Source organism: Girardinichthys multiradiatus, chromosome Y, assembly GCF_021462225.1.
Source record: "Girardinichthys multiradiatus isolate DD_20200921_A chromosome Y, DD_fGirMul_XY1, whole genome shotgun sequence".
Taxonomy (NCBI): Eukaryota; Metazoa; Chordata; class Actinopteri; order Cyprinodontiformes; family Goodeidae; genus Girardinichthys; species Girardinichthys multiradiatus.
In genome coordinates, this window is record NC_061818.1 from 23,432,492 (window position 1) to 23,458,252 (window position 25,761).

Sequence of the window (25,761 nt, forward strand, 5' to 3'; positions counted from 1 at the left end):
CTCCTCAAGGGCATCGCTTGGACAATGCCCAGAATGCTATGATGGGTGTAAAAATTTGCTGGACTGCAGCCAAAGGCAAGAGGAGGGAAAAGTGGTCTGGAAAGATAGGAAAATATGTCCAAATGGAGGCCTGTCTATTGTTCTCTCTCTATATTAATCTGTTTGGAGGAGAGAAACATAGCAAGATCCATGTGGCAACAGCTTCACAAACTCTGCAACTCAAACCTAAAAGCAGGATTAATAAGAAAATATATGCCAAGATTAAGTAATTTCATAAATAATGTGATCCATATTGGGGTCACGTTCAAACATGCAACTGACAGCATATAAATATGACTACATAACAAAAAAATACAAACCAGCCAATCAAAAACTGCCACATTGATAAACTGACCAATAAGAACTCAATGAAAAAAAATGTGTCCATTTTGTTGTAATTTCGTAGTTTAGTTCTTTCACTGTCATTTGTATTGTACTGTATAATCTACCTTTCATTTAGATAACTTTTGCCAGTTTGATCTGAATTTAAATGTATAGATGATTGCAATAAAAGCTACATACGTAGGACAGCATTCAACTGTTTCAGCTTGGACTGGAAGAATGAACAGAGATTTGCTTTGACTCTAGGAAACCACTCAGCTGTTCTGAAACCCATATCACCTGAATGTCAGAATAAAAAAAAAAAATGAATTTCTTGAGTGGATTTTAAGCCAAAATAAAACATGCCTGAAAAGCTTCTAATATTGTCTGCTCCTTTTTAAAGAGAACTGATGCACTACCACAGCAACACATCTAAGCAATTTAGCAGGTGCATTGCACTGCAAAAGTATTTGATTCTCCTTGAATTCTTTTAAATTTGTCATGTTACAGCCACAAACATCAATGCATTGTATTGGGAGTGTATCGAACTGACCAGTACAGAGTTATTAGCGTAAAGTGGAAATAAAATGATACATGCTTTACAAAATATTTTACAAATAAAAGTTTAAAGTGTGACATGCACTAGCATTCAGAACATTAAATTACTCTCAGAAAGCATCTAATTACTAAATAGAGTCCACTTGTGTGTTATTTAATCTCAGTATTAAAACAGTTGTTCTGTGAAGGCTTTAGAAGTTTCCTAGAGAACATTAGTGAACAAACAGCATCATGAAGCCCCTGGGACACACCAGACAGGTCAGGGAGAAAGCTGTGGAGAGGTTTAAACAGAGTTAGGTGACAAAACTAAAATCCCAAGCTGTGGAGATCTCATGGACCACTGTTCAATCCCTTAAACAATGGAAAGAATGTGCCACAACTTCAAATGTAGACTGACAGCCCAAGCAAGGAGAGCATCAGAGAAGCAGCCAAGAGGGCTATAATAGCTCTGGAGAAGCTGCAGAGATACACACCTCAGGAGAGAGAATCTGTTGACAGGAGAAAAATGTGCTTCACATATTTGGCCTTGGTGGAAAACACTGTACATCATCCTGAACACACCATATCCACAGCAAAACAAGGTGCTGGCAGCATAATGCTGTGTGGATTCCTTACTTCAGCAAGGAAAGGAGAGCTGGTCAGAGTTGATCACTGGAGAATCTGTGACAAAACTTGAAGGTGTCGGGTCACAGAGCTGGGCACAGGATAGTAGTGTGTTATGTGGAGTTTCTCTCTCACCTCTTTCCACAGGATGTGACAGGCAGGAGCAACCTCTCAGCTGTTCATTAAGGAGCAATCAGGGAGAGCTCTTAAGCTTCTGGAAACCAGGAGGAGGCATCAGATTGCTTGTTCATTTAGATTGGTAATCAGACCAACAAGACAAGCTCAGAGTTTTGCTGGTTTAATCGTAATCATTCTTACCTTGGCTGTGCTCCTTTCCCTTAAGGTTACTGCTCTGAAGACCTTGGCCTGGTTTCTCCGTCTTCGATCCGTCCTTTGTCCAGTGGAAGAATACTTCAGAGTATTTATCGCCGCTGCAGCCTTCTCTTGTTTTCCTGGACCAGCAAGCACAAGGAAAGAACTCAGAACCCAAAGAACCACAGCTTATGCTTAACGCTCTGCTGGTCCACCCTCCAACACCACTCACCTCCTGGAAGGAACTTCTCGCATCTCACACCAGCCTATCAAACTCAGTTTCTGTGACTTACTCACCTTTCCTGGAACATCCTGATCCACCTCCAAGTAAGTGTCATCTCTATCCACTCCAAATCCACTACTGACTTACCTCCATAACTCACGCTCGTCGACCAAATTGCAGACAAGAGCTTGGCTGGATCATCTTTATGATTCATTGGTTTATTTACAAGATCCAAAAACGTAGCAAAAAACTGCAAGACTGAATCAGAGTCCAATTACAAAAACTCACAAAATCACTGCAGGTAACAAGGCAAGACATAGCATTGGTTTACCAAGGCGAGGCAAGGCGTAGCATGAACATGGGTGAGAACGAAGTATGACAAACACAAGGAACCAGCAACAAACAAAGACACAAAACCAACTTATATACTGTGAGATAACAAAGGCAGATAATCAACAGAACAGGGAACAGGTGTGACAAGGAGGCAGGGAAGCAGAAGGAACAGGTGAAACAAATATAAAGGCTGAGGAAGAGTGAAGGACTAATAAACAATAAATAGAAAGCACAAACTAAGCAAGATAATAAATCAGAGGAGGAAAACGAACTAGAATAACTATGAACTAAAGTACACAGAGAAACTAGAGGGAAACCATAAAAACAAATACAATAACCTAAGAATAAACAAAGAGCCCACAAGAAGAATCTAAATTACAAAATAAACAAACCAAACGTAAACAATAACTAAAGCTGGGATAAGAACAAATACCTAACCATACATAAAACACAGAAATACTAACTAAGAATCCAAGGATGAACAATCCTAATAATAATAATAATAATAATAATAATACCACAAAAAGTAATAAGAAAGCAACCACAAAAGAAACTAAGAGCTAGAGGAAGACAAAGCACACACGGAGATGGTAGAGGGAGAAAAAGAAACTAATAAACATGAAGCCAAAACCAAACTAGAAACAACTAAACAAAAGTAAAAACACAAAACAACAAACTAAGTCCAAAATGTCATGCCCTGACACCAACCCACTGTGACCTGACTCCAGCTGCTCCTGAAACAGTCACTTCTTGATAATAAACTTGTTGAACCTTCTCTCTGTCTCTGTGGTGGTTGCCTGCACTAGAGTCTCCTGATCCCACACAATATGACAGAAGGAGATCTTAAGCTTATGTTCAAAGTCGTTAAAGACATACCCCAGCAAGCCTGCAGATGTGGCTCTACAAATTTAAATACTTTTTAAGATTCTAACTTGTTAAAAAAAATAAATATCTGCACAATATTCCTGCAATTCCTTCACAATTATGCACTGTGGCAACAGTGTTTGTCTATCGCATAAAATCCCAACGAAATTAAGTTTAGGTTTGTAACATGACCATTTTCATTTGAATAGTTATGAATCCTTTTACAAGGCACTGTATGACAGGTACTGGAGACTCATTTTGTGCATACTTTTTAGTGTGACAAACTTGTGCAATTGCACGTGTGTATCTATATGCATGCAGCCCTAGTAGCTTTTTTGCCTTGTTTTGTAGCAACAGGCACTCCTGTCAGTCGCACAGTAAGCCTCCTATTTTACAAAGGTCAGGGGTGAGAGGTCAATGATGTGACACTGGGATTGTTGGGAGACATCTAGGAAACCATCCCAGACCCAACATGACAACATAAGGCTCCTATATTTTTAGATTTTAACACCGGGATGCTGATTTTGGATATTTAATACTGGAAAAAGTAACGAGCTTTTCACTGATTTTCATTATCAAATATCCTCTTTATTTTCTGAGTGGAAATTACCAGCTTTATTGGTGGATTGTAGCGTGACAACTTATGATCACAAGTGCTGACAATGTGGAGACACCCAGTAACTTCTGCCAACAGCTATAGGCTACAAATAAGGAAGTTATTGTCCATAATTGTGAAATTTGAGATTATTTGATTGTGACACACACTAAAGAGGTTATTGACCCGACGGCACTAGGAGGAGTCATAGCTGCTGTTGCTGTACTTTTTATACTACTGTGTTGCATTTTTATGCCATTAGAGCTCTTTGGCCCAGTGAGTGGTCATTTTCAATGAAGCCCACACAGCGTGTGTCATAGAATCACAATGATTACAAGTTAAGACCAACGTGGTCTTTGCAGTGTTCCATGGACCTCTGAAGTCAGAATTTAGATCGAAGAATGGCACCAAACTCAACATAACCCATGTTCAAGTTCCAATTTCAACAACCAATGGGATATGCTCATTCAAATGCTCAGTGACGAGGCTGTCGACTGTTTTTAATCCAAACTAATGATAACAGGATTCTCTGCATTTTTCTACTATCAAATATATAAGCTACACGTTTCCTAAATGGGTGATTAAAAGATTTGATGAGATAATTCAGTTTATTTAAATAGCACCAATTCTCAACAAATGTCATGTTATAGCACTTTCCAAGACAAACAGGCCCAATTCATATCCAATTATAAAGAAATGCACAGTAAATAATATTGATGCCAGTACCATTAAATCATATGGGCAGTTTAGATTTAATCACACACATTATAATCTCTTCCTAAAAGTAATAAAAGACTGTCTAAGTTTGTAACGCTATTCATTCAAGGTTACCTATGTGAGGGAGCCTAGCCAATTTGGTTTGAGTCATTGTTTTTGCAGCAATTCTTTTTCAGCAATTCCTTTGCAAAATAGTTTTTGTTACTTTGGCTGTTTTATATGCAAGACAGCCATTTGGATTTTGAGATTGGGGTTGACGTGTATCCTCCGATTTTCAAACCTTAAAATTCTAACTTGAGGAAGCTTGTTTGTACAACTTTAAATTTTGAAATTTGAATTTCTTAATAAAAATGCAACATATAATTAAACCACGTCCTTCAATAAACAATGCCGTGTCACTAGATAGGATTATTTTTCGTCTCATAACACGGCAAACTTAAAAAGTCCAAATCCTGTTGTATTCCTGTTTTGAATTGTAAAATATGTGTAACTGAGAAACCCTAATACTTATTAAGGTTGTATGTCCCACAAAAAAACATTTAAGAACAACTGCACAAAACCATGCAATGCAAGCGTGTAGTAAAAACTACAGGGAACATGCCACCTATACTTCAGCCTGGCACCCACAATCAAATCCATCTGCATCTACAGAGCTAATGAGTTAGACGGGTCTAAGTGTGAGAAAAAGACATTAAAGCAGGAAGAAGACTGGATGAAAAAGCAGAATATTGCCATCACTGCCAGTAATTCAAAGATCTGATTTCACATTATTGGGTGTTATCACAGTGTGGAGATAAACATAAAAAGAGAGGGAGAGGAGTGGAGGTGGGTGTAGTAATGACAACAGTGTGGGCATACATGTTCGCTTGATTATCTTGCTTCTCCATCAACTCTAAAGCTAAGGGCTTTTTACTGAACTGAGGCTGCAGCAAAATAGCTGCATAAATATTTACACACAGGACATCTTGCACTAAAACTGCCCATTTTACCCTGCTTATTGTGCAGCTCAAGCTGTTTTTATTTAGGAAATATATTATTATTATTTACAGGTATCCTCGCTCCTTTGTTTTGCAGCTTTGTAAACCATTCTTTAATTCAACTAAAGCTTGTGTTCTGTACTTCCTCCACTTCTCTTTCTCCCATGTACCTTACTTCTATCTCATCCTGCTCTCCTCTCTTCTTACATGTCATTATACTGTACATTTACCCAGGTGGCTCCCTGCCAAGCTTCCACATACAGGCGCCATTGTTCCAATATGCTCTGAGACAAGCGTTTAAAACCTTAAATATCCTCAAATTATAAAACTTAAACATTTACATTGAAGTATTGATTTCTACTGTACAAACATGCTTTCACTGTTTTTGGAGTCCCATAAACACACACACACTTACACACAAACAAACACACACACACAAGCCTTCAAGCATTTAGTGTCGTGGATGAACTCAGCGTTGAAATGCACACTTGTGCCACTGGCATTAGAGTAACAAAGGTCTACACAGGCCCTGTTGTCCTGGGACAGTAAGGTAGTTATCTGTGCCACAGTGGGAACATAAAGCAGTCAATAGATGAATGCTATCTTTATATCTACTGCACCAGAGGTGAATTGAAACGCTGCCACTGGACGTCATGGAGCCCCGCTCTGAAGCACTGCCTTTGAAGCACTGACAGCACAGACAGAATCAGGCCAGCTCTTTGATACGGGTGGTTGGGAGAGAAAACTCAAACCTTAAGAGGGAGCATTATTTAGTTACAGCTCTATTTAAAATTCTGAACTTTACAAATAAGCCTTGAAATAAAAACATGTTGAAATTGAGTTTAAAAGGTGTTCTACCATACTTGTGGCTTTTAGAAGTAAAACAACAATAATTTAAACTTCACTTTGGGGAGAAACAAGGATGTTCCTTTAACATTATCACTGTTACCACCGTTTATGCAGAAAGAGCAAACAAAGAAATTTAGTATAAAGAAAAACATTGCCTTGTAAAAGTATCCATAATTACTTATACTTTGTTACATTGCAACGATGCAATTTAACGTATTTTATTACTATTTTATAAGATGGACCAACACAAAGTAGTGCATAGCTCTTGTTGAGAAGCTGTGGCATGACTTGCAAATTAATATTCCAAGATGGTCTCAGTCCATTCTGACAAGAGTTTTAACTGCTTTGCAAAGAAAAATGGACAAAAATGGCACTCACTGGAAAGAAGCCAGTGAAACAGAACTTCGCGCAGCAACTGAGCTACATTTCAGAGACAGCAACTGATTTCAAAAGCGTGGCGTGCAGCTACACCCGTCTTGGAAAGTAGTTACAAGTATTTGCCTCATGTGTCGTAATGTTACATAATAATACATTATTTTAAAGTGTGGTGAATGTGTAGGTCACAAAGTGTCCACCACAGCGTTTTGAAGTTGTTACATTCTGTATTTCATTAGCTTTGAGGGAAAACTAAGAATCCCCTATCCCTCCGCTCACTTAGTACCTGCTCTCAAGCCAGAGCCTTTGGTGACAGACAAAGCATGTTTTTCCCGCCCCTTACTAATATGACTGCAGCCAACATTAAATATATGAGCCAACAATGTCCTGACAGTTCCCTACTGGAAAATGTACTTTGCTACATTCCATTAATGGGCCTATTATGTTATCTCTGTACTGTCTGAAAATATGGCGAAAAACACTCACTAAGCTCCTGGTTTTTCAGTTATTTGAGAGCAGATGCTAATTTAGCAGAGAGCATTTGCAAGGTGAAAAACTACGAGTTAATAAGTTTACAAACGCTGTTGCAACAGTACAAAATATCTGTTCAGATGGCACAAATTATTTATACAAAGTCATGCTTTTTGCATGTTCATGTCCTAACCTGTTAGATTTAACAAGTTGGGAATATCTAGTTAGCAACAGAAAGCTAGCTTGCACAGAAAGTGGCGCTTCTATAGCGCAGATAACTGGAAAGAACACACAGCACTTCCCCTTATTCGAACTTGTGTATCATACGCATCACTGATTAACTTTATCCTAAGATGAATTTAACATTTTAAAACACAAACTATGCAAATGATATAGTATCTACACAATACAATTATGTTTTCTCTCAGTACATAAAACAATCTTGTTAAAGTAAATAAAGACTGTTACATAAATCCAACAGATGCCAGTTTCCTTTTTTTTTTTTCAGTGCTCTTTCGGTTCAGGTATTTTCAAACTCCAGTCCTGCAACTTTTAAATACAAGCCTGTACCAACACAACCCAATCAAATGGCTGAATATCCTCCTCAAATTCTGCAGAGTGCTGCTAACAACATAATGATTTATTCAGGTGTGCTAAACCAGTGACATATCTAAAATTTACAGGCCTGTAGTCCTTTAGAACTGGAGTTTGAGACCTCTGCTCTAGATTTACAAAGGTGGTAGAGATATAACCCTAAGGACCAGCAGCTGTGACTGCATTCAAAGAAAGTTCTTCTATTTAGGAACAGCAGCCCCTCAGCACAATGGTGCCATCATCCTGTTTCACTATCATCATCATCATGTTTCACTAGGAAGCTAATTACCTGTTCTTGCCATTCTATTAATGTTTTTATTTCTAAACAACTTAGAAAACCATGTATAATTTCCCTTTCACTTCACAGTGATGTTCTTCTTTGTGTTGGCCTGTAACAGAAAAGCCCAATAACATACAGTGAAGTGTGCTATTATAATATAATCAAAGAAATGTGAAAAAGTTCAAGAGGTATGAATTTGGAAAGTACTCTATTAGCCCAAAGGGGTTTAATTGTCTAAAGCAGCTTGTTTCACCCCAACTTCCTGTTTTCCAATCCCACACTATCTAAAGTCTCCTTTCTCAATTCCTGCCAACAGGACTTCAGGTAAACCAAAACATTACATCATTAGAAGGAAACTTGTGTTTCGTCATTTCAGACCCCGAAGGGCTTTCTGAGAAGGATAAACGCCACTGCTGGCACTCAGAGAGAGTTAATTGCAGCCACTAATTCACTGTTTAATGGCGAGACCACTTCTGCGGGGTGTTTTTAGAGGGCTCCAGGAGTCAGGCGAGCAGCAACGTCGTTTTTAGTGGGACTCTGAGCAGTTAGAGCTTGAAACACAAACTGAGCCACTGCTTTTACTCATGGTGCAAAGAGAATGATCTCATTATGGGCCTGGTAATGAAAGAATCCAGGAGTGATTAGATCATAAGGAACACAAAGAAGCTCAAGAACATTATCAACAGTTTTTCGCTACTTAAAACACACCCTGAAGCATTTCTCTCACTGCAATTACTCTAAATTTCTATTTTTTCAATTACACATTAAACTTTCACCTCAGCTCTAAGTCATGCTACAAAACATCTTGTCTTTGCAGAGACAAGACAAATCGGAGGCTGAAAAAAGCAAACTACTATTTCTCCGCCAAATTATTAGGGTGACCCAATTGTTAAAAAGTATAATAAATTGTTTTACACATTGAAGAAATGGCTGCATGAGATGAAAGCAGAACAGCATGGAAAAGCTTTTATTTCCATAGCTGTTACCATGAAGCTATAAAACCTAAATTTCGAAAGATGAAAAATGAAAAATAGCTAGAGTTTATTGAGTATAGCTTTACTAACGTAACTTTACTTTTTAACGGCAGATTTTGTGGTTGAGGCATGTGATGTGTTAAATTTATGTGCCAGTTCCCCGGAAAGCAGCAAGTGTTTCCTGTATTCACTCGGTTACCAAAGTGACAAGTTCCAACTATAGGCTGCAAAAACCTCCTGTTTGAAAAGTAAAGACAAAGGGGAAGTGCAAACTGTTCAAAGGAAGGAAGTGAATGCTGTGGTTGAAAAAAGGATGTGTTTTTCATCAGAAGCATGCTAAAGAATTTCTTCATTTCTCACTTTATTTGTAAATTTTGTAAACATTACTAAATATGAGCTTTTGGTCCTGTTAGTATTTTTTTAAATTATGCTGCGGTTTTGTACATATATATTGTCACAAACAAATTACATGCAATGTAAAAAAAAAAAGACACATAGCTTTTTTTTCTTACTGTGAGACTGAACTTTTTTTCTGTTTTAGGTCAATTAGGATTACCAAAACTTTGTCTATTTGCGTAATAGCAGTATTTTAAGAAAACACCTCGAAAGTCTAGCTACTTTTTCAAAGCATTTCCATCATAAACACACATAGATGAGATGCCTCTAAACTCTCACTGTTCATTCATAACTCAAGTGGAGATGGCGATATCCTGCACAGCTGTGAGCTTTCAGAAATGAATCTGGCAGTGTGGGACCCAAGGAGGTGTGGTCCTTGGGTACAATTTCTAGATGACTGAAGGTGCCACATTCATTTGATCTAGCAAATATATGCAAGTATAAACAGCGCGGAAATAGTAAACAATCATACTGATTTATTTTTATTTGTCATCATTAGAACCAGAAATGGCTTAGATATAACAGTTAGCAATTGCATTAATCCTCTAAAACTTACTCCAAGGGATTTTATGTAATGTTCTTAACTTAACCTCAAATGCTTATTTAATTCCACATCAGAAGCTTGAAATTTGCCTTGAACATAATACCTTCATCAAGTCTAACCATTGTTACAAGTCTCAGGGTCCTGAAAATGTAATGATGATAACATGCCAGGAAAGCTATGCAAAAGACAACATGTATACTCAGCTTCAACTTTCCCATTTTTGAGAAGGAAGATAGTCATTGTGAATTTATTGTAAGTGATGATGTCAGGGCTTCCAACAATAAAAAATATGATTATGAAAACATTATTGATGACATGTTCAAAGGTGAAGAAATTCCTTCACATGAGCTCCCTGCCTGTGATGTAACAAGAGAAAAAACTCTTGACTCAGTGCGTTCAGGAGGTATTATAGGGATGTCTATGCTGAGCACAACTTTTCTGCGTTATGGGAGTATCCTGAAATCACTTCTGAAGTCATTTGCTGCCTCTCCTGATGACTTACCTGTGAGTCATGAATCTTCACTTTAGACTAAGCATAAGAATCATTTCCAAGTGGAAAATCACATTAAGTTTGGCTGTCAACAATAGCTTTTAGAAACTTATTAGGGAAAAACCAACATGTTTAACCTGCTTTTGGCTGCTAGGAAGGAAAGATTCAAAACTGTGTGATACAAATATGACGTTAATTGAGTTTAACAGAGGCAGTGCGTGTAAAGTCTGACTCTTTAGTGACAGATGTAGTGAGCAATGTTCCAAAAGCTAATTAAAAACATGTTTACTGTGTCTCGCTTTTACTTTGAGAAAAGGAGTCACGTTAATCTCAACACCTCAGCCTCTCTGCGCAAACAAATTTACTTATTTACCTCCAAATGTCTCCTTCAGTGCTTTGTGGCGTCTTTGTTTAGGCTTAAAGTGAGCCTTAGTGTTGGATCAATCTGACTGAAAGGAATGTTGTTTGTTTTTTTATTGAGTGTGTTTAAAGACCATTACATTTTGCAATTTTAGAGGTAGAAAACTCATTATAGATACTTATGACTAAAGACAATAATTGTGCAAAGTTATGAAGGATTTTATAAGATTTCGACCAAAGTAATGTTTTGATTTTTGAAGAAGCAGAATCTAGGAAGCTTAATTTTATATAAATCATAAGCTGTCGAGCCAGCTGTTTTCAGTACTAGAGTTTTTACACCTGTGTATCTGGTAAGTTTACCAAGATGCTAAAATGAAGCTACTCTCCTTCCAATTCTTAAGTAACTACTATCCTTAGAGGATGGTCTGACAACTATAGATAACATAGATTGCTGTAAGTTTCTTACAAACATTAATTGCATTCAAGAGTTTTCATCTGTAACACTCTTCTCAATGAAATTATGTTCAGTACTTAATAATAATAAAACCCAATGGAAGCTGCATTCCTCTGTAATCGGCCCTCTGGATGATGTCACTTTGGAGAATCTGTTCTCACTGAAGAATCCAGCAAATCAGAGAGAAGACACTTCTCCAACATTTCATCACAATTTATGTAGAAGCTAAATAATAAAAGGTTATACTGTTGTATTGTTTTGCATGGAACAGTCATTTATGTCTGAAGCAAAGTACTAGGTTGACAGAGAGGAATTTACCCTTTCTGTACGTTTTTCAGCACACATGGCGATGGAGGCTCAGGTGGTAAGGGTCCATCTTGTAACCGGCGGGTTGTGTGAATGTGTGTATGAATGGGTGGGCGACTGATTGTAGTGTAAAGCGCTTTGGGGTCCTCGGACTTGATAAAGTTCAGGCAATTTGCAGGCGAATTACCATTTTACATTAAGTTAATTGGGATCATTCTGAAATGCATTAGAGCTGAAATAACAAATTAACAAACACTCATATCAAACCAGAGAGATAACATGCTAACATTAGCTAAGCACTACAGGAAACTACTCCACATGAAAACATGCTTCTCCTAGCCATCTAGCAGCCATTCCAACATCGGTCAGAAAAAAGTTTCCTTACTTTCAACTGTGAAATGTTTGAGGGATTTCTTGGATGCTTGAAGCTTGTTTCAAATAACCCAACATTTCAATGAAATCAAGATCTGGGCTTTAAGCTAGTCCTAGGCAGATCGTTAACATAGTCATAGTAATTTCATTGCACTTTAATGCAGGTGAGGTTTCAATCAAACACATGATTTTATTTTATTTGCTTTAACGTAGTACTTGATTGGGATTCAAATTTCTCAAATCTTAAGTGATTTGGATTGGTACCTGGAACAAAGACACTATGAAGTAAAAAAAAGTTATTTCCATAAACTAAAATGTCAAACATGTATTCTGTTAATGAGAGTTATCATTCATGCAGCATTTTAAAGCAGCATGAGATTGCAGCAACAACAACTCAAAACAATGACTAGACAAAATATAGAATGTAATGAACATGCATCTGCTTCTGAGTGGAGCTCAAATAAGAAAGAAAAAGATTGAAAAGGTAATTCCTAGACACTGAGCAAATGCTGTTGTGATCTGTTTTCACAGGGTCAGGGATGTCAATCATTTACGGTGAGCTGCCTCACACGGTTGCTCACAATGATTTACACCACCAACGTTGCTCAACAATGAGTATGTCATTTAAAATAGCAGGTGTTCATAAGCTGCTTAGTTCATGGAAAGCAAATTAAAGAGGAATGGGGGACAGACAGAAGGGTGTGGTGTGTGTGTGTGTGTGTGTGTGTGTGTGTGTGTGTGTGTGTGTGTGTGTGTGTGTGTGTGTGTGTGTGTGTGTGAAGGAACGAGGACAGGATGGGGCTGAACCTGAAATAAACTCTTAAATTGGTGCAGTCAAGCTGGCATGCAGTTCATTGAGTTTCCCAACCACAAGCGGGCATGTTTCTCATCATAATAACTTTGCCAGGCGGCTTCCAGCAGCCCTGGTAGCATTTATGCTGCTGTTATTAGCTTTTGGTGAAAGTCATCTCAGAGACATGCGGGTCAGACTAAAACCACTGAATATAAAACACCGGGGTTGGTGGGAACTGTGCATGCATGTGTCTGCGTGCTTTTGATTTTGTTCAATCTGCAATGACATCACCCAGAGTATTTGAACAACAGACACATGAAAAAAGTTTGCAGATAGAAACAGATCAACTGAGTCAGTAGGAAAACCTGCCGTTTAATTTCAGCGAGGGTGGGTGACAAATAACACAAAGATCATATGATGTTGGCACAGATGGAAAACTTGATGTCAGAAAAACTAAAAAGATTTTGTGCTTTTTAAGTCATGACAAAGAGAACAAATGGAGTTCTGTGAAGTCTGAGAGTCTTCAATGTTACCCCCTTGTGTCCCGACCTCCCTTCAAAAGCCCTCCATCAAGGCAGCTTCCACTCAGCATCTTTCAGCCTCACCTCCCATCAAAGACGGTCATATGGCGGGTGGGGGGTGTCTTTAGAAGATAAGTTCACAAAAACACATCCCAGCTTTTAAGTGGATGTAACAGAAAGTCCACAACCAGTTCACGATGGTTCTCTAATAAGAGAGATCAAGAGGTTATCGGGAAAGTTCATTCTTTTGCTCTCACACTGAAGTTCAGAGCCTTTCACAACATTATTGAATTTACATAAATTTAAAAAAAATGTAAGATTACTTTTTAAAGGTAATTTTTGACCTTTGTATGTTTTTTATGTTAAAGTATACTACACAATAACCTTCCTCATGCATTTAATTTGAACAGCAATTGCATTTAAGTATATTTGTTAAACCTCCTTATTTGCTACATTTCAGTATTTCTTTTCACTGCAGTAGGTGCCTTTTCTATACAATAAGCAATTAGGCTGTTCTCCACCATTGATAGTAATTATAATAACAAAAAACATTTATATGTTTTTTTTATGTAAAACATAAATTTTTCATTTAAAACAGCAGATGAACTCTAAGATTGCTTTCCATAATAGAATTTTAAGAGCATATCTATAATAGAGATTTTTGCACAGTTTATAGTGTGGTTCAATTCAATTTCAATTCAGTTTATTTATATAGCGCCAATTCACAACACATGTTGTCTCAAGGCACTTCACAAAAGTCAGGTACATACATTCCAATTAATCCTAATGATTGAACAGTGCAGTCAGATTCAGTTATTTATTCAAATTGGATAAAAAGTTTTTCTATCTAAGGAAACCCAGCAGATTGCATCCAGTCAGTGACTTGCAGCATTCCCTCCTCCCGGATGAGCATGTAGAGACAGTGGACAGTCACTGGCGTTGACTTTGCAGCAATCCCTCTTACTGAGCATGTATGTAGCGACAGTGGAGAGGAAAAACTCCTTTTTAACAGGAAGAAACCTCCAGCTCAGTGTGAGCGGCCATCTGCCACGACCGACTGGGGGTTTGAGAGAACAGAGCAGAGACACAAAAGGAACACAGAAGCACTGATCCAGGAGTACTTTCTATGGGAAGGAAAAGTAAATGTTAGTGGATGTAGCTCCTTAAGTCGTTTCATCTAGAAAGAAAGAACAGATCAACTCTGAGCCAGTTTTCAAGGACAGTCTGAAAGAGAGCACATAGAGTTAGTCACAGTAAAAGCTCAGTCAATTGCTATATCTAGGAGAGAGAAAGGGTTAAACACTGAAAGACAGGGCCAAGTGGATCATATGTAGAAGGTGACCATTAAGTTGTTGCTAGCAGCAGCTTGGACGATGCCCCTCTCCAGAAAGGTGTCACGGGTAGACACAGGGTCAGGCCAGGGTAAAAAATAAGGAAGATAGCTCAGGATAACCTAAGCCAGTCTAACTATAAGCTTTATCAAAAAGGAAAGTTTTAAGCCTAGCCTTAAAAGTAGACAGGGTGTCTGCCTCACGGACTAAAACTGGGAGCTGGTGCCACAGGAGAGGAGCCTGATAACTAAAGGATTTGCCTCCCATTCTACTTCTAGAGACTCTAGGAACCACCAGTAAACCTGCAGTCTGAGAACGAAGTGCCCTGTTAGGAACATATGGAACAATCAGATCTCTGATGTATGATGGAGCTAGATCATTAAGGGCTTTATATTTTTGGTTACATTCTTACCAAATGGCATTCAAACATCAATTGACTTTGAATGTACTGTATTATATTAATTATCAAATCAAACTTTATTAAATTGCATCTGAATGTGACTTTATGGTTTAATTATATTGGAATGGATTAAAATGATTTAAATAGATTTTTTTCCAAATTGTAATCTGTATAACTCCATATGATGATGGAACTGATTGTAAAGTGCATTAAAGTGACATTTGATGTAATTTGCTGCTGTCAATAAACTGAACTGAACTGAGCTGATGTCATTATTCATTTGTATTCACTTCTTGAACATCTCAAACTTGATTGCTGTTATCCATCTAAAAGGAGTACTAATAAAGTGGATCATTTCAAACATAATTAATATACCTGGCAAAAACTAAAAACTTGTTGGAGGAACTATATCCTGTTTGACTCAAAAGCAGTTTCAGCTGGAAAGTGTCAAGGCGAAGCAAAGCAAGTTTATTTGCATAAGTACCATTCATACATACAATACAGGTAGGCAAAGCAAAGGAACATAGTTTGAAACATCTGATACATCAAAAACATGACCAGAGTATCACATAAAAGCATAAAACATAAGACAAGATAACATAAAAAGAAAAAAAGTGTTAAAATGACTCAATGTTTGCAAATAAAATTTAAGCTAATATAAAGACTTGATAAAAATGACAAAGCAATCTTCACGTTTATGGTAAGATGCAGTAATATTATCAATCCTGATTTAAAATAGCCAAACATTTCTGCATGTCTTAGGTTTTCAGGCTGCCTGAACTACACAATCAGTTGTGGCAGATGGCAGCTCAAACCAAGCCAGGTGCTGGAGGTTTCTTTCTGTTTAAAGGAAGACACCCCCGCTACCACTACATGCATGATCATTATGAGAGATTGCTGCAAAGTCAACACGCTCGTCCAAGAGCAGTGAATGCAGCAAGTCAGTAACTCAATGCAATCTGCTGGGTTACATTATATAGGAAAACTTTTTAACTACTTTAAAAGACGTACACGTACTCGTCGCCTTCCGCTTATCCGGGACCGGGTCGCGGGGGCAGCAGACTCAGCAGAGACGCCCTGACGTCCCTCTCCTCAGACACCTCCTCCAGCTCCTCCTCCTGCCAGCAATGCGAACCAAACTCCTGCTCCGCTTGTACAGAGATCGGATGGCCCCTAGTAAGGGCCCCCGATTCCATACTCCTGGAGCACCCCCCACAGGGCATCACGAGAGACACAGTCGAATGCCTTCTCCAGGTCCACAAAACACATGTGGACCAGTTGGGCAAACTCCCATGAACCCTCGAGTACCCTGTAGAGGGTATAGAGCTGGTCCAGTGTTCCACGGCCGGGACGAAAACCACACTGCTCCTCCTGAAGCTGGGGTTCGACTATCGGCCGGACCCTCTTCTCCAATACCCTGGCGTGTGCCTTACCAGCGAGCCTGAGGAGTGTGATCCCCCTGTAGTTGGAACACACCCTCCGGTCACCCTTCTTATAAAGGGGGACCACCACCCCAGCCTGCCAGTTCATGGACACTGTCCCCGACCGCCACGCAATGTTGAAGAGACGTGTCAACCATGACAGCCCCACAACATCCAGAGACTTGAGGTACTCAGGGCGGATCTCATCCATGCCCGAAGCCCTGCCACTGTGGAGCTTTTTAACCACCTCGGTGACTTCCGCCTGGGTGATAAAAGAGTCCAACCCCGAGTCCCCAGCCGCTGTTTCCACCAGGGAATGCGTGATGGCAGGATTGAGGAGATCCTCGAAGTACTCCTTCCACCGCCCCATAATGTCCGTAGTTGAGGTCAGCAGCCTCCCAGCCCCACTGTAAACAATGTTGGCGAAGCACTGCTTCTCCCTCCCGAGGCGGCGGACAGTTTGCCAGAATCGCTTTGAGGCCAACCGGTAGTCTTTCTCCATGGCCTCACCTAACTCCTCCCAGGCCCGAGTTTTTGCCTCTGCCACCGGCCTGGCCGCGGCATGCTTGGCCTCATGGTACCCGTCAGCCGCCTCAGGAGTCCCACAAGCCAACCACAGCCAATAGGACTCCTTCTCCAGCTTGACAGCGTCCCTTACTGCCAGTGTCCACCAGGGGCTTTGGGGATTGCCGCCACGACAGGCACCACAGACCTTACGGCCGCAGCTACGGGCAGCAGCATCGACAATAGATGCGGAGAACATGGTCCACTCGGACTCTATGTCTCCAACATTCCCTGGAATCTGGTCAAAGCTCTCCCGGAGGTGGGAGTTGAATACATCCCTGGGCAAGGGCTCCGCCAGACATTACCAGCAGACCCTCACTATGCACTTGGACCTGCCAAGTCTGTCCGGCTTTCTCCTCCTCCAGCGGATCCAACTCACCACCAGGTGGTCATCAGTGGACAGCTCAGCCCCTCTCTTCACCCAAGTGTCCAAAACATGCGGCCGAAGGTCTGATGATACGACAACAAAGTCGATCATTGACCTCCTGCCTAGGGTGTCCTGGTGCCAAGTGCACCGATGGACACCCTTATGTTTGAACATGGTGTTCATTATGGACAATCCGTGACTAGCACAGAAGTACAGTAACAAAACACCACTCGGATTCAGATTGGGGAGGCCATTCCTCCCGATCACGCCTCTCCAGGTGTCACTGTTGTTCCCCACGTGGGCGATGAAGTCCCCCAGCAGAATAATGGAGTCCCCGGGAGAGGCACTATCCAGCACCCCTGACAGGGATGCCAAGAAGGCCGGGTACTCCACACTACCACTCGGCCCGTAGGCTGAAACGACAGTCAGAGACCTGCCCCCAACCCGAATGCGCAGGGATACGACCCTCTCATACACCGGGGTAAACACGAGACGGCTGTCCCCAACACGAGACGGCTAAGCTGGGGGGCAACAAGCAAATCCACCCCAGCCCGCCGCCTCTCTCAGTGGGCCACTCCAGAATAGCAGAGAGTCCAGCCCCTCTCAAGGAGATGGGTTCCAGAGCCCACACTGTGCGTGGAGGCGAGCCCGACTATTTCTAGTTGATATCTCTCGACCTCCCGCACGAGCTCAGGCTCCTTCCCCCCCAGCGAGGTGACATTCCACGTCCCTAGAGCCAGCCTAAGCATCCGGGGATCGGGCCGCCGAGATCTCCACCTTCGTCCGCCGCCCAATCCTCTTTGCACCGTTCCCTCACGGGTCCCCCTGTAGGTGGTGGACCCACTGGGGGATGGCCTCGCGTCTCTCATTCGGGCTTGGCCCGGCCGGGTCCCGCGAGGAGCAACCCAGCCACCAGGCGCTCTCCGACAAGTCCTGACCCCAGGCTTGGCTCCAGGGTGAGATCCCGGCTCTGCCGTACCAGGCGACGTCACGTGCCTCGATTTAATCGTTGTCTTGAGGGGTTCTTGAGAAAATAGTTGCTAATCAAATGTGTGAGCATTTACACAGCAATGATCTGTTTGAAGAGTTTCAGTCAGGTTTCAGAGCTCATCATAGCACTGAAACAGCTCTGCTGAAAGTCACTAATGATATTCTTATGGCCTCAGATAATGGACTTGTGTCTGTACTTGTCCTGTCAAATCTCAATGCTGCATTTGATACAGATGATCACAATATTCTCTTAGAAAGGCTGGAATATGCTGTAGGGATCAGGGGAACAGCGCTAGGCTGATTTAAATCTTATTTGTCTGACAGATTCCAGTTTGTTCATGTAAATGATAAATCATCTTTAAACTCCAGGGTTAATTGTGGAGTACCACAGGGTTCAGTGATTGGGCCAATTCTATATATATGCTTCCAATAAATTATCAGGCATTTTCACTGTTACGCTAATGACACTCAGCTTTATTTATCCATAAATCCTGATGAGCCCGAACAGTTAGATAGACTACAGACATGTCTTGAAGACGTAAAAACTTGGATGACTACAAATTTTCTGCTTCTAAATTCAGACAAGACACAATGCCGTCTTTGGACCGGAATCTTTGAAAAAGAAACTGTTTAGTCAATCAATTAATGAGGATGGCATTTACTTGACCTCTGGTAATAAAGTAAAAAACCTTGGTGTTATTTTTGACCAGGACATGTCATTTAAATCCCATATTGAACAGGTTCCTACGATTTCCTTCTTTCACCTCCGGAACATTGACAAAATTATAAATATCCTATCCAGGAGTGACGCTGAAAAACTAGTTCATGCATTTGTTACTTCAAGGCTGGACTTGCCTTATTTGCTGTTATTTCAGCTTTTAACTTTATGTTCTCTCTCTGTTTTTTCTCTTTCTAGACGTTAGTTGTATTGAATTGAATTGAATTGAATTGAATTGAATTGAATTGAATTGAATTGAATTGAATTGAATTGAATTGAATTGAATTGAATTGAATTGAATTGAATTGAATTGAATTGAATTGAATTGAATTGAATTTAACTGAATTGAATTGAATTGAATTGAAATGAATTGAACTGAATTGAATTGATTTGAACTAATTTGAATTGAACTGAACTGAACTGAACTGAACTGGATTGAATTGAATTGAATTGAATTGAATTGAATTGAATTGAATTGAATTGAATTGAATTGAATTGAATTGAATTGAATTGAATTGAATTGAATTGATTTGAATTGATTTGATTTGATTTGAATTGAATTACTAATCTCTTAATGATTGATTGGTGGACACCTACGAAAAACCACAAGAAGGCTGCATTGTTGCAGTTTTGGTAAATTCTTGCCCCAATCAGCTCAGATTTAAAATAGAAAGAAACCTTTAAATCTTTCTCAGAAGTGAACACCCCACAGTCAAAAGAGCAAAGAGAAAAAACAAAGAATCCAGACTAAAGAGCCTGTACTTTAATCTTTGTTTTAATTGTTGTTTTTAAGCAAATTGCCATGCCTGCCACAAGCACAAGAAGAGCAGAATTGTTATATCAAGATGTACAGACCCAGCTCGACTGTGCCATTCAAAGTGCATGTATTGATACTTGAATTGGATTTCACTTTTCTGTTCAGCAGATGATTTCATGGGCATATGAATAATTGATCAGTAGTTAAAAACAAAAACTCTAGTGTTACATAAATGTTGAATAAAAATGAAAAATAAAATATTTGTCAGTTGATAGAAAATGTTCGGACCCCAAAGTGTTTGGATGAGGGAGGTAGTGGACCTCCTGCTATTTTAGTTGGGGACCCTGTGATAGACCAAGACAAATAATGCATAACTGCAATAGGAGTAAAAATATTAAAGTGTGGAATAATGTGTATTCAGACACAGCTACTTTGATCCATAAATTAAATCTAGTGAAACTCTTTGACTCCAGAAGTCTCTTAATTAGTAAATAGAGTCAACAAGTGTATGTAGTTAATCTCACTGTAAGTACAGCTGTTTGTTGGAGAACATTATTATTTAAATTGCAACAAGGGGACCAAGAAACACATCGGACAAATCAGGGACAAGGCTATGTAGAGGTTTAAACAGAGTTAGCTTGTAAAATAGTGTCCCAAACTTTGGAGATCTGATGGGGGACTTTTAATCCCTTAACCAACAATGGAAAAACTGGTATAACTGCAGTTTAAAGCAGGGTTTGGTTATGAAACAAAATTCAAAGGACAAATATCATCTGAGTACAAGATTATAGAAATTTCTGTTTGCTGTGTACCACAAGTCTTGTAGGGGGAAAAGCTAACCTGTGGAAAAAGGTTCTCTGGTCAGATGAAACCAAAACTGAACTTTCAGCCTTTACATCCACACCACTATAAGTAAGGAGGAAAACACACATTTTACTGAGTGTTGTCTTGTGCGTTGCGTCGTTGTGTTTTCTTAACCCTATTTTTTCCAGATTTTCCTCTGAGGAACAGTAAAGGTCTAAATTGAACAACAGAGCATCCTGAACACAACATCCCAAAACGTGGTGATGGCAACATCAAACTATGTAGAAGCTTTTCTTGAGCAGGTACCTGGAGGTTCATCTTCCATTAGCATGATGTCTTCAAATACACAGCCTGAACTACAGGAGATGTCTTAGTTCAAAGCATATTTTTTATTAGAATGGTCTCGTCAATATATTGGTGTCTGTGGTTGTAGTGTGAAAAATTTAAAATGTTTAAGTTCAAAGTTCTTGTGTTTTGCTAAACACTGTACACTGATTGTACACTATACCGATTGTTTTACTTCAGGAGAAAAGGGATCAATTCAGTTGTAAAAACCTGATCTGCTTTGAAAATGTCCATAACATGTGCTTAACAATAGGTCCCACAGAGATGTATTTCAGATCTTTTTTTTTCTTTGTAAATATGTGCGTTGATCCACTCTTTGGCACCAGGTGTGTCTGCCACCTGCCAGCTGAGCTGAACAGTGTGAGGCCTGTGATGCTCTCATCGTACCCTCATCAGACAGATAGGAGGGCGCCTGCTACTTCACTTCTTCCTCATGCCATCTTTTTCTTCTTTTTGTCAACACAGTGAGGTCTGTGTGTGTGCTTCTGCCCAGTTTACTGACAAGATTTTTCCTTGAAGATAAGGGAATGCTGGATATCTGTTTGTGTCCATGTGTGCTAAACCAGGTGGTGTAATAGAACAGCTGAATTATGAGACTTCAGATTCTGCTCCATGCATGCCTTTACTTGGGCTGTGTCTTGATATAGCTCAAAATAACAAGGCAAAGAATATCCTGAAAATCATCATCTCAATGAAGTCAAGCATCTCTAGGAGGCCAGGTTCAGTTGAGCCCATTACTCCTCTGATGATCCCCAATTAAAGTAAACACTGATAATGGTTACACTGCAATCAATAATGCTGCCGGCTCAGGAATGTTAGCTGTGCTGGCCACTCCCGACCTCACACATGCAATCATACAAACGCACATAAGTCCTTATTCCTCAACAGCGGTGACATATTCTGAGTTCTCGTGCTTTCTTCCCACAAGCCAAACATTCCTCACTCCCTTCTTCTAATTGTAGACTTCTGATCTATTTGACATGCAAAGGAAAAGTGACTTCCCTGGCTGCGCTCCCATTGGAAAACATGCACGCTCACACACTAATCGTCTTTTGAAAACAGCCACTCGGTAGCTGCGCTTCTCCCTTTCTAATTACAACACATACCAGCTTCCTCTCACATTAGAGACTGGCTTATCACTCTCAAGAGACCTCCTCACTCCCTGTAGTTCCTGTTCTACAGCCCTTTTCTCTCCCTTCTTCTCTTGAATCTTCACTCCTTGAGTTTTATTGGACCTGACAGGGGCCCTGCTAGACTCACCTCAGCCAGATGGAGGAAAAAAAGGTCTCTTGTAAAAGCGAAAGAGATACATTTCCTGCTGAGGAAGTAAAAACTAATTCAAATAATAAAAACAGTGTGCATAGATATGACTGGATCTGTACAGTTTGACTGTGTGTTTTATCTTTATCAGATAATATGACAATGAATCAACCAGGCTAAGGTCCACCTCCAGCTTATCAGCAGCATCTTTTGGCTCTCTTCCGTTGACTGGGATAAACATCAAATTGCTTTCATGTTATGTCTTCTGTATTGCTTCTTAGAAATATATAAGGTGACATAACAATAAAAAATTACTACACTATAAACAAATGGTTGACACATGTAAATAGCCTTTAAAACCTTTCTATTCTTGTAGCTCAATTTCCCTCTGATGTTCAAAAAGTTCAACCTTTAATTTGAGCACATTGACTCAGAAGGGTAAATCTGGTTGCTATCTTATCTTGCTACCATGTACAGTGAGCAGGAAGGTTAGGATGTACAAAAATATGCAAAGCTCACAATTAAGAGAACTGCAGCAAATGGTGGTATCTTTGGGTCTCCAAGTCTCCAAAACAACTATTAGATGCTATCTAAATGCCAACTGGTTGTTTTGGTGGCATGTCAGGGAAAAGCCTTTTCTGTTCTACCATCAAAAGCCTAGGTAGACTAAGAATTAGTTTTTTACAAAAACACTAGTTGAATTTGGTATGAAACAAAGAATGGATGTCAGAGAAAAACACCTCTTCCCCACTTTTAAGTACGGTGGAGGATGTGCGATGCTGTGGGCTTGTTCCTCTGCAAAATGTACCTTGTTGGATTGCATGGCAGTGTGAACTCTTTGAAATACCAGGAGATTTTAAAATAAAATAAATGTGGTGGCCCATTGACAGTAAACTGACAATGGGTCATTGCTCTGTGTTAAACAGGATAATGATCTAAAACTTATGAGCAAATCTACAGCAAAGGCTTTTACCAGACACAAGACCAACCTTCTTCCATGGTTGTTTCAATCCTCAGGCCTGAATCCAACAGAAACATGTAGGGTGAGCTGAAAAGAAGACAACATAAGAGAAGATGTTGTACTATCTAGCAAGATTATACAAAGAGGAATGGTCAAAGGTCATTTTGTTCATCTTTAACACAGGCCTTATACATTTATATACATCTATGGTTTTTTATTGAGTTTCTGAGGACGTTTTGATGGATTTCATGATTGTCCTCATTATTTTTTGTACAATTGGTCAGTTCAGGTGGTCATTACAAGTTGTTTGCATCTCATGAAGTCCATACATATTTATTATAATCCATTATATTTAGGTAGTCCTTAACATTTTGTGGCTTTTGGAGCAGTGATACAGTGTTTGTTGGTAAGGTGAAGGTGAAGATTTTAAATAGAGCCCAGAGGTTATAAAATAGTGTTTCACATCAGAACACATCTTTGAGTAATTCAACACTAGACATTTTTTTTTTCAAGTACAATCAACATTGCTTCACCTGAATGAGGTAACAGATGGGGACATGCCACAGGTGAAATCTGAGACTAGAAACTCCAGAGCACAGTCAAAAACCATAACCTCAACTATCTGTCGCTTGAATAAACCTTTCCTGCCCTAATCCAGTGTTTACATTAAACGTTGGGCAGTAATGATAGCCATGAGACCGTGGACCACACCACGGGCCCCATACACCTTCCCCTCTCCAACCGCTGTGCCACCTTCCACCACTAACCCCCGAAGCTGTTTCACAGGAACCAAATACCTTAAATACATAATTAGCGGGTCATTTGTTCAAAGTGGGCCCCAGCAAGGGCATGAGTGTGTTGGTGTGAGCCTGTGGGGGGCAGATGGAGGATACTGAGTGAAGCATGGAGACAGCGGGGGGAGTAGGATATGAAGACGTAGGAGGACGGTGAACAACAAAGACATTCATTCATGGCTGTGGCCCCAGACAAACTTGGCTGTTGCTTTCTTCAAAGGCCACCACTGCCTTTCCTCAAAACCCGGAGGCCACAGCTTGGGGCAGAGAGGAGAAACATAACAGGGGGGGAAGTTGGGGAAAAAGTTAAGGGGCAGATGGGGGTTTGGAAGAAATTATGGTAAAAGCAATGCCTAATCCTGACAAGGTTGCTCATTAAGATCTAGATAAAGTGTTCAGCAACATACAATTAGGGTATGAGATGTAAATACAGAAATGTAGGGAGCTAATGACAATTCATTTAGCACCATTTGTCACAACCTTCTGTGATCTATGATCCTTGAACTCCAAATCTTTGTATTGTAGGCATTAAAATCCCTGTTTGCTCTTTGGAAGAGCCTAAAATTCCACTGGACCATGTTTCACACTGGGAAACCTCCTCTGTATTGTTTTTCTGTATGCACAATCCCGCACATTTGCAGACTTTCAAATGCACAGGCATACATGCATACAGCGACATAAAGCCCATTCAGCAGCTCCCTCTTCACACCTTGCCTGACCTTTGTGCCCTTCTGGTATTGTTTATAGAAGCACGTCCACTTAAGAGCTGACCTGTCTGGCCTCTCTTGCCGTGGTGCCGATTATCTACATCTTGAGTCCACGCTGTTCCCTCTTTTCTTTATTTTTCCCCCTCTATCCCCATTCTATTGCACTCTCACTCCTCAGGGTATCCCCACTCCTCCTCCCTCTTTCCTCACCATGCTTTCTTTTCTCTGTGTGGTGAACACGCCGTTCACTCTAAAACCCACTTCAGCCTCTCTCCTCGCCTTTTTTAAATAAAGCTGTGCATGTCAGATAAAAACAATTTAATCAATCAACTCCTGTGCTCTTCCTTTTATCTTTACTGTTTTTGACTTTATCCCTCCTGTTCCCCTGGGTTGTCAGATTGCTGTCTCTCTGATCCTTTCTTCTCTTTCATGTGCTGCCTTTCTTTATCTGGCTTCCTATTGAGGTAATAAGATGGGTGTATAGCTGGGAAGTGGAAAGGAGAAAGACTTTCATGTCCCTCCACCCTGGGATTAGGGTGAGCTCCTTGGGAAAAGCAATAAAGCCCCCTGAAACTGTCGTCTTTTCCTGATGGGTACTAGGGTAAAGCTCAGCTCATGCTCACTGTGCAAGCCTAAAAAAGCTCTTTCCTTTACACCTCCACCTTCACTTGTAGCTTTCAGGATGACTGCAGCTGCAGTACCTGTTCACCTAAACTCTACAAACTGAAGAGATAGTTCAGATTATTTTACGTTAGATCCTGTTTGAGGTTTTAAAGAGCCTAAAGTTAATAACTCTCTTGGTGTCTCAGTTTAGTATGAATCCACATCCAGAACATACCATCTTCAATGCTACTTCACAATATGCCACAAAATCCTAAACTTCCACTCTTGTTGAATATAAAACCAACTGATGAGTCGCAGCTTACCAGGTGGTTTGATACAGCCCATTCCTTCAACATGCATAACTGTATTTGGTACCATGGATGTTGTTTGGATGACAAAATAGCGACAAACTTAACAA

The 25,761-nt window shown here is 40.1% G+C and overlaps 1 long non-coding RNA gene across 2 annotated transcripts; it reads right to left on the reverse strand.

Moving 5' to 3' along the window:
• Nucleotides 1-553: 553 nt before the first annotated feature.
• Nucleotides 554-2,055, reverse strand: LOC124865022. 2 transcript variants are annotated; one of them, XR_007037427.1, is made up of 4 exons: nucleotides 1,840-2,055; nucleotides 1,657-1,735; nucleotides 1,534-1,578; nucleotides 554-1,406 (listed from the first exon to the last, which is right to left on the reverse strand). It is a non-coding gene; the product is annotated as an uncharacterized LOC124865022 (long non-coding RNA). The 2 variants fall into 2 exon arrangements; XR_007037426.1 differs by lacking the exon at nucleotides 554-1,406 and having other exon boundaries at nucleotides 1,469-1,578.
• Between the last annotated feature and the right edge of the window lie 23,706 nt (nucleotides 2,056-25,761).